A 10019-nucleotide genomic window follows, 5' to 3' on the forward strand; every position below is an offset into this window, starting at 1 on the left:
TAGCTATAAATATGTGATCTTTAGCAGTTGAGGAGAAGAGTCTGAGAGAGGAAAAAAAACAATAGTTAAAGAGAAAAGAAAAAGGTTCTACAAAGAGAGGAAATAAGAAAAAAGCGAAAAGGATTGAAGATTGAGAGTCAACTGTAGCCTTTTTCTTCATTCTAGTGTTTCATTTCTTTCTCATTCTTTTGTGGTAGAAATAATTTTTTCTCTTGAAACTGTGATGTTTGTTAAAGAAATGATGATGAACTACTCTTTTTTTCTAAGATTATGTTTTATTTCAATATGTAGTTTGATTATAAGATTTATCTTTGCTTAGTATTAATGGGTGTTATATGCTTTATTCAATTTCATGTTTAATGCTTTTCTCTGCTTGATCACCAGTTGAAATGATTAGGTTGTCTAAATGCAACTTGATAGAGGGAGTTTAGACTAGACCATTGATTTGAAAAGCTTATGTTCAATTCACTTAGAGGTTGAGTGATAGATTCATATTTAGGATAGACATATACCTAAATACCATAGGCAACCAAATTAGAATATAAACTTAATAAAATTTTCTTAACTAATTTGAATAGACATATGGGATTAATTTTGCAAAGTATGTTCCTAAGAATCTTGACAAAGACTTGTACATAAAACTGGTTTCTAGGTTAGCCATATACCCCATTAATTTAAGTTTAAAGAAAAAGACTATGTTTAAATGAAATACTGAAAGACACCATCATCATAGGACTTTACAAAATAGTTTCTTTAGTAATAGAATTTCATTTATATCTTTAGTTTAGTGTAAATGGTAGATTAATATTAATTTACGATTAAAAAGTAGGTGTTTGGATAGAAAATTTTTTTTTATAGATTTAATACTTAGTATAAGTTTAGGAGCAAATCTCTGTGGGAAAGGATACTTGAGTTACTTCTATGTTACTTGAGCGATACGTATACTTGTGTGCACAAAACTGATGACACCAAGCAAGTCTAATTTCCAAAGGATGCAAAAATATAGAATTTGTAAAATGATGGAGATTATTGGAATGAGTATAACGACTTAATAAGTAACTGACTACCCTTAGTCGATTTAAGCATGCTCAAAACATTTAGATCAAAATCACTAATACACATATAGGTATCAAAATGGGATTTTGAATAATCTCATTCAGAAACATATTATTCTAAAATTTCATTTTCAGATAATAAAAGTAAATATAATTTCACTTCAAACGAAAAAATTGTCAAAATTCCAAAAAATTTGAATAATAGAATAAAACATAATTTCACTATAACTTTTAGGTTCTATTACTTTTCTGTAATATGCTACGACCACATTTAACCCTTATGACATAAGTTAGAATCAGAACTACAATTAACCCTAGTGGCATGGGTCAAAATCAGAACCACAATCAACTTCAATGGCACTGGTCAGAAGTATAACAGAAGCAACCATTAGCTACACTGGATAGATATCACAAAAATCACTATTCTATAATCGAAGACACGATTTAGAGGTCGATCTCTAATAATAAAATACATGTCGACATTGCCAACATTTAACTCCCATTGGCAAGGTCAGAGTATAGCCATACTAAGAAACAAAACAAAACATATTTTTAGATTACCCATTTCATAAAATGGTATTTTCACTCTCCCATTACACATCTTGTGCACATGAAAAGCATATTCATTTTAGATTAAATATTTTATTTTTATATTCACAAAAACATATATGCATACATTGAACAAAATTCACTTTCAAAAGTCAAAATTGAGATCATATTCCAAAAACTAGAATAGACACCATATTTACTTATATATACTAGCATGCTCACCTGTTTTAACAAACCATAGGACAAAATATCATATATCAAGTACAAATTCGCATTGAGGCTAATTTTTAGTTTATTAAAATACCAAAAGAATAGTAGTCACTTACCCGGTTTGTCAATGTCACTTTCTAGCAACAAATCCAAAAATTCTTCTAGTTGCCTAATATATCCAAAAAATATGTATAGAAATCATAACTCAAGTTACAAATAAATTTGACAAGATGACTTTTCATTGACCATCCGAAGCACTTAGGGTGTGTAGCGACCCCATTGCAATTGAGGAACATTTCCAATTAATAAAACAATTTTCCTTTCTATCAAAAGGATAATAAAAATCAAGTAAAGTTGAGAATTAAAATTAAATTATAAAATCAGTAACATTTTTAATGTCTAATAGAAATCTAATATTAATTTCAAGGAAAAATCGTATTTATAAGTTTTTCCTCAATTTTGACATTTTTACAAAATCTACTAACATGAGAAATAAATATATAATATAAATATATATATTCCTTTTGATATAAAAGTACAATAAAAATCATATATCCAAGATTTATGAAATTTTAAAGCAAAATTAATCAAACATTAATTATAGTCAAATTTTGGAAAAAATTATAAAGGAAGTTTCTAATTTCTAGAAGTTCTACAATTTGGATGGCCATTTGGGCTACTTTGAACTCTTATAACTCTTAATTCGAATTGTTTCAAGTGATAAACTCAAGACCAATTTGAAGTATTCATGTCACACTATAGCATTAGAATTTGTTTCAATAAAAAGGATTACAATATTCACAAGTTCCAAAAGTCAAAATTTTGAAAATGATCACAAACATATCTAGATTTATAGGTTTTCAGATTCAACTAAACAACTATGAATGTTTGATTCTTTTGACACAAAAACCTTTAATCGAACAATTGAAACCAAAATGAAGAACGCATTTCATGCCACAAAAGCATTCAAAGAATCGGCTCAAAACATTACTAGAATGTGAAGATCCCATGACCCAAATTTGGTTCATCAAAACTATAAACAATGAGTTTCTAGCCAACTTAAAAAATTCATATCTCCCTAACCACTTAGCCAAATGAGGAGTTACAAAAACCGTTAGAAGGGCCTTTTCAAGACCTTTCCATTAGTGCCCAATACTATTAGAAAGTCATAGTAACAATATCAAATTGGAATAGAAGTTGAAGAAACATAAACTAAACTTGGGGTCTAGGCAAAATACAAGAGTTTCATATAATAAACACATAATCTTACCTTAATCCTTCAATGGAAGGGATTTCCTTTAAATTTCCAACCTCAATCTTTCTCTCAGTGTTTTCCTCTCAAAAGAAAACTGACTCAGGAGAGTTTTCTCCTTAAAAGAAGCTATCTTAAATAAACCTTTTAAACAAGTCAATAATTTTCTAATAAGCATTTAAAATAAAAGATATTATTTTACAATTCCAACTATTTATGAAATAATTCAATAAGCGACCTATCTATGAAATTTGGGATTTTATATAATACATTAATGTGCTAATCGTTTGCAAAGGGGTATTACAAAGAATCACACGGCTTGGTCTTGATGCAATGATCTTATAATGGCATGGCTTTTGGAGTCGATCACACAGCCTATTTCCTCAATTGTGTTTTACTTTAGCTTTGCTTACCAAATCTAGGAAGCACTTAGAGATAGGTTTACTTAGCTTGATGATGCTCATATTTGCAAGTTTTAGTACTGCCTCAACAATGTCACTTAAGGTAACAAGTTTGTAGATGTTTATTTTATTAAGTTCAATAGCCTGTGGCAGGAATTACATAACTATCGGCATTACCTTTTTGCATTTTGTGGTGCTTGTAACTCGAGATGCTTTCAAAACTATGTAGATTTGAAATGAGTTAAATGAGACCTATTTAGCCTTAAGGTCCCAAATAATGATGCTAAAATCATTTACTAACTTAAATGAGGCTTACAATCTCATAATAAGGGAAGAATCATAGAGGAACATGCCTTTTCAAACACTACCTACTCTTGAGTCATCTACCATGTTTGTTGCACAAGATACAAAGAAGAAATAGAGGCTTGATATTGTATGTACACATTGTGGCAAAAAGGGCTACACAAAAAAGAAAAGTTATAGGTTGATAGGTTTCCCTGATGATTCAAGTTCACTAAAAACAAATTTGCTCTAAAGAAAGGAAAGGTATTTGCTAATAATGTGATTGGCAATTCACAAGATAATGAGTCAAAGAAATGCTTATCAAATCCATGCTACCTATGTTTTTCACTAGGAGTCAATTTAACAAAATTCTGGCACAAATCCATGAAGTTGTTATAAATTGTGATAATAATGGACAAGCATCAACAAGTTAGCAAATTAGACCATTTCTCATCAATTCAGTGTTGGCCGGTATACTTTTTGATCCCTCTTTTTCATTTAGGTCAATTAAAGTTCATAACAATCTTAATTTTCACGATAAGAATGATAACTGGATTGTTGACACGAGTGAAAGTGATCATATAACTTGTTCCACTAAATGTTTTTATCTCTTTAAAGCTTGTTTATCAAATGTATGTCCAATTATCAAATAAAGTCAAAGTACCAGTATCACATATAAGAAGAATAAGAATTAACTCAAGGTTTGTCTTACACAATGTTTTGTGTATACCTCATTCAGCTTCAATATTTGACGTAGCGAGTTAGCGTAAAAACAAGGCTTGCACTCGACAGAGCTTTTAAAATTGATAACCAAGTTTCCAATACAAAAACTTATACATAAAATTTCAGAGAAAATAAAATATCATTCAATAATTCGAAAAAAAAAATAAGTTGTCTAATAACTAGGCTTAAGGGTGTTATTTAGAATAGTCTAATCCTACTTAACCTAAACTTGGAGTGCAAGTAAAGTAAATTAAAATCGAGAAGTATGCTAACCTTAAACTTCCTTGGAGTACAAGAAAAGTAAATTCCTAAACCCATAATTACTTGTTGTCCAAGTAAATTAAAATTAAAAGGAAAACCTATTATACTTATAATTCCTATGTAGGACTCTTAACTAAGTAAAGAAAACATTAAAATTATGAATATATCCATTTATGACTTTTAGGCTTTTGTCTTGGCTTCTGTTGCCGAGCTTGCTATAAGAAATTTTCTGCTAGATGCTGTACGTCAGTCTCCTCCATTTGGGAAACACTCAACCTTGAGTTAACTTGTAGATCTAGATACAAAGTTTCATCTAATGGATGAAATAGGTAAATATACACCACATTAAATGTTTTGGAAATTCCTATTGTATATGGCAAATCAAATGGTGCTAAAAATCTCTCATGGAAGGTAAGCTACCAAGTAAATCTTGTAGCATCACCTCACTGAATTCCTCGATTAATAGTTTAACTGCTTCTAGACGCTTTACTATTTTTTGATCCTCTTATTTTAGAAACAACATCATTCTTCTCACCACATAGTTTTGGCCATTGTCATAATGCTCATACTTATCATCATCCCCATCTGGATCATTGTAAATCTCATCATCCTCTTCTCCTCATTCCACCACATGAACTGCTTTTCTGAAAATACAGTCACTAGATTTGTGACGTGGTTGATTGCATTTGAAACACTTTTGTAGGGTTGGTTTGATATAAGAATTTGTAGCTTTCTGCCCTTTCTTCGCATCTATCACTTTTTGCTTTCCAATTGCCTTCTTTTTTTGTACTGATCATTGCATGTAGAACTATCATGAATTGATTTATTTTTAGTTTTGGAGGCTCTATAATTAGCCACATTGTAACCTTTGTGAGAATAATCAAGTATGTTCTTTTCCTGCAACATTAGTTTTGCCTTTAAAGCAATATTTCATGCTTCAGATAAATTTCACAATACTTGTACCCCTCTTTTTTCTCTAATAATTGTCTTCAACCTTTCAAGATATCTAGCAACCTATTGCCCTTCGGTCTCCTTCAGGTGATTCCTCTTCGCCAATCTCATAAATTTCGCAATATACTCATGTACAATTTTCTGACCTTGATGGCATCCCTGGTACTTCTAGAACTAAATCTGCTTCTAATCAAGAGGAAGAAAATCCTTCTGTAACAGTTGTTTCATCCAGTATCAGTATCTAACTGGTGCTTTCCTTCACAATTCCTTTTGCATTGTAACCTTTCCCACCATGCTGAAGCTCTACCTTCCAATCTGCTAACGACAAGTTTTACCTTTTTGAACCTCCATATATTCGAAAAATATGTCTATTTCTATAATCCAATCCAAATATTCTTTAATATTTAGATTCCCATTAAAGTAAGATAAATCTACCTTTAATTTGAAATCTTTGGTATCTTGATCACCATAATCATTCCTTCCACATTTAGCATATCTCATAGGGTGTGCAAAATAATCATCTTCTTCATCTGAATCTTCCATGTAGATATGTTGTCTACGCCTACTTGCAAGAACAGGTCTAATGATTGGTTGTCCACAAGCTACATCATCTCCGGTACGTGGCCTTTCATCATTTTGATTTTTGTTGGCATTTATGCCTAAAGCATCCAATCGATCCACAATTTCTGTAAAGCATTGTTCCAAACATTAGAATTTGAGATCCATTTGTTGCTCCAAAACTTTCAACGCCACTCTTTGATCTTGCTCTGTAGATCGCAAGGTCTCAATTCCATGATCTTCGCCATGAGAACCACAACTTACCATAATTGGGTCACCTGTCATTAGATTGGAGGAGTTTTTCTCACTTTGATAACAGCTGATGCAGTGTGTTAACGCAAAATCAAGGCTTGCAGTCAACAAAGCCTTTAAAATTGATAACCAAGTTTCAAATGCAGAAACTTACACTCAAAATTTGAGAGAAAATAAAATATCATTCAATAATTCAAAAAGAAAAGTTGTCCAATAACTAGGTCTAAGGGTGCTATTTATAATAGTATATTCTTACTTAACTTAAACTTGGAGTGTAAACAAAGTAAATTAAAATAGGAAAGTATGCTAGGAAAGTATGCTACCCCAAACTTCCTTGGAATATAAGAAAAGTAAATTCTTAAACCCATATTTACTTGTTGTCCAAGTAAAATAAAATTAAAAGGAAAATCTATTATACCTATAGTTCCTATGTAAGCCCCTAACTAAATAAGGAAAACTTTAAAATTATGAATATGCTCATTTATGACTTTTGGGCTTTTGTCTTGGCTTCTAATGCCTAGCGTGCTCTAAGAAATTGTCTGTTAGACATTCTACGTCAATCTTATTTCTGTTAGTAATCCAACAAATTCAAAGAATTTTTGTCTCTTATTTACTGATACACATTGTGTAATTCAGGATATCAAGTCATTAATGGTGATTTGGCTCCTTAAAGTAACAGCAGGCCTATACCTCTTGCAATGCAGCTGTGATGCACAATATTTAGATAAATTTAGTATCGAAAAGTTTGTTAATTCCACTTCTACTAGTTTTGTTAGTTTTATGAACAACTGTGACTCTGTTTGTTCTATTTCCAAGAATCCTTTCAAAACAGTTTCTACTTGTATAAAAGCTCCTAGCTATTTAGATCCTTGGCATTATAGATTATGATGTCTCTTCAAAAAGAATAAATATTATTGGCAAACTTTGTTTTGAAATGCAATATGCAAATGACTTACCTTATGAAATTTGTCTAGTAGCAAAGCAAAAACAATTGCTTTTTCCTATTCATGTGCAAAGTTCAAAATCAAAATTTGGTTTAGTGCATGTAGACATCCAAGGTGCATATTGTCCACCAGCAATTAATGACCATTGATATTTTCTCAAAATTGTAGGTGATTATAGTCATTTCACATGGACGTTTCGCATGCGTGCTAAATTTGATGTAATAGATATAATGCAATCTTTTAGCAGTATGATATTCAATCAATTTGGTAAATCCATTGAGCAATTAAGGTCTGATAATGTTTCAGAATTTAATCTTGTTGAACTTTATTCTTTTAAAAAAATTATGCATCAACTGTAATGTATAAGTACACCACAACAGAATGGTGTAGTTGAAAGAAAATAGCAACATCTACTGGTGGTTGCTAGAGCTTTACTTTTCTACGCTTATTCACCTTTAAAATTTTATGGTGACTTAATACTATTAACAACCCACATTATAAATCATATCCATGCACAACTTTTAAAGAATAAAACTCTAAATGAGATATTATTTCGAAAACTACCTTCCTATTCTCATTTTAAGGTATTTGGTTCTCTTTGTTTTGCCAACACTTCGTCACATAACAGAAAAATGTTTGAGCTTAGAGCTATCAAATGTGTTTCCCTTGGATACCCAACAAGTGTAAAGAGATACAAAGCATATGAGTTGAGCACTCACAAAGTTTTCATACCCAAAGAGTGTTACTTTCCATGAAAATATCATTCCTTTTCAAAGACCAACACAAATCTTAATAAAGAATTATTTCCTCAAACATCTTGTGAGCATAATACTACTCATTTTTCATATACTAACACTCTTGTGGGCATAATCTGTTACTAATAATTTCATTATCAATACTACTCATTTTTCATATTCTAACACTTTTGTTGATTATTATAATCTTTATGATCACTCTTTTCCTACAGTAGATATTGATCATGATATTAAAAATTCAAATCCATCAAATTTAGAATCTATTTCCAACACAAATGCAACTTCACCTATTGTTCTTCCTACGTCAAATACATCTCATTCATATAATGAACATTCTATTACCCCTAATGATAATCATGTAACCTCTCCACCAAGGAGAAGTGATAGAATAAGAAGACCTCCAAAATACTTAGAGGCATGTCATTATAGTTTACCATCTACATCATCAAATAGTATTACTAAATATCCAATTCAAAATTTTTTATTTTACAATCTATTATCTGATTCTCATAGAGCTTTTATTGTTTCTTTGTTCCATGTTGATAAGCTAAAAACTTATCATCAAGTAGTTAAGTTTGATCATTGGAAGAATGCCATGAAAGTAGAACTAGATGCCTTGAAGGATATTGGCACATGGAGTGTGGCACCATTACCTTTAGATTCACATTTTATTGGATGCAAATGGGTGTATAAAGTGAAGCTGAATGATGATGGTAGTGTGGAAACATACAAAGGTAGGTTGGTGGTTAAGGGCTACAATCAATGAGAAGGCTTTGACTATCAAGAGACATTTAAGTCCAGTGGCTAAACAATCTATTGTTAGAATTTTCTTGGCAATAGTAACAATGAAAAATTGGCATTTGTCATAGCTCGACATTAATAACACTTTCTTGAATGGTGATCTTGATGAGAAAGTCTACATGGACCTACTTCAGGGATATCAAATCGAAGGTGAGTATCCTACTGGAGTAAAACTATTTGTAAGTTGCATAAATCATCCTACAAGCTTAAACAAGCATCATAATAGTGGAATTGTAAGTTCATTGAGGCATTACTGTCTAGTTTTACGGAATCAAAATCAAACTATTCCTTGTTTACACACACAACTGAAAATAATAATTTTGTGGGACTACTTATGTATGTTGATGATAAATTGATAAAAAGTTCTTCCATTAGGGCTGCAAATGACGTTAAACAATATATTACTTTCAAGTTTAAGTTGAAAGATCTAAGATATTTAAAATATTTTCTTGGTCTAGAAGTAGCAAGTTCAAATGTTGGGATTACAATTGACCAGATAAAAAACACTCTGAAATTATGTAAAATTCTAAAAGGTACTTTAAGATGTGGTATTTTGATGTCTTCCCATTTAAAACTTTTCTTAACAACTTATGCAGATAGTGATTTGAGGGCTGCCCAGACACAAGATGGTTTGTTACAGGGTTTAATAAATTCTTATAAAATCTTTGACTAGCTGGAAATCAAAGAAACAAGTTGTAGTAGCTCGTAATTCATCAGAGGCAGAATATAGATCTATGGCAGCCATCGGTTGTGAAGTATTATTGCTATTGAATTTACTTAAAGATTTGGGATTCATTATTCACAAGCAGTGAATTTGTATTATAAAAACCAATCAACTCTTCAAATTTGTAAAAATCCCACACATCATGAAAGAACAAAGCACATTGAAATGGATTTCCAATTTGTGAAGCAGAAAGTAGCAGCAAAGTTGATAGCTTTTTAGTACATTTAGACTAATATACATATTGCTGATATTTTTATAGAGGCTCTACATCCAAAACATTTTTCCTATCTTGTAGCCAAGA

The sequence above is a fragment of the Theobroma umbraticum genome, unplaced genomic scaffold (genome assembly GCF_002168275.2).
Source record: "Theobroma umbraticum cultivar Fairchild unplaced genomic scaffold, ASM216827v3 scaffold_67.0, whole genome shotgun sequence".
Taxonomy (NCBI): domain Eukaryota; kingdom Viridiplantae; phylum Streptophyta; class Magnoliopsida; order Malvales; family Malvaceae; genus Theobroma; species Theobroma umbraticum.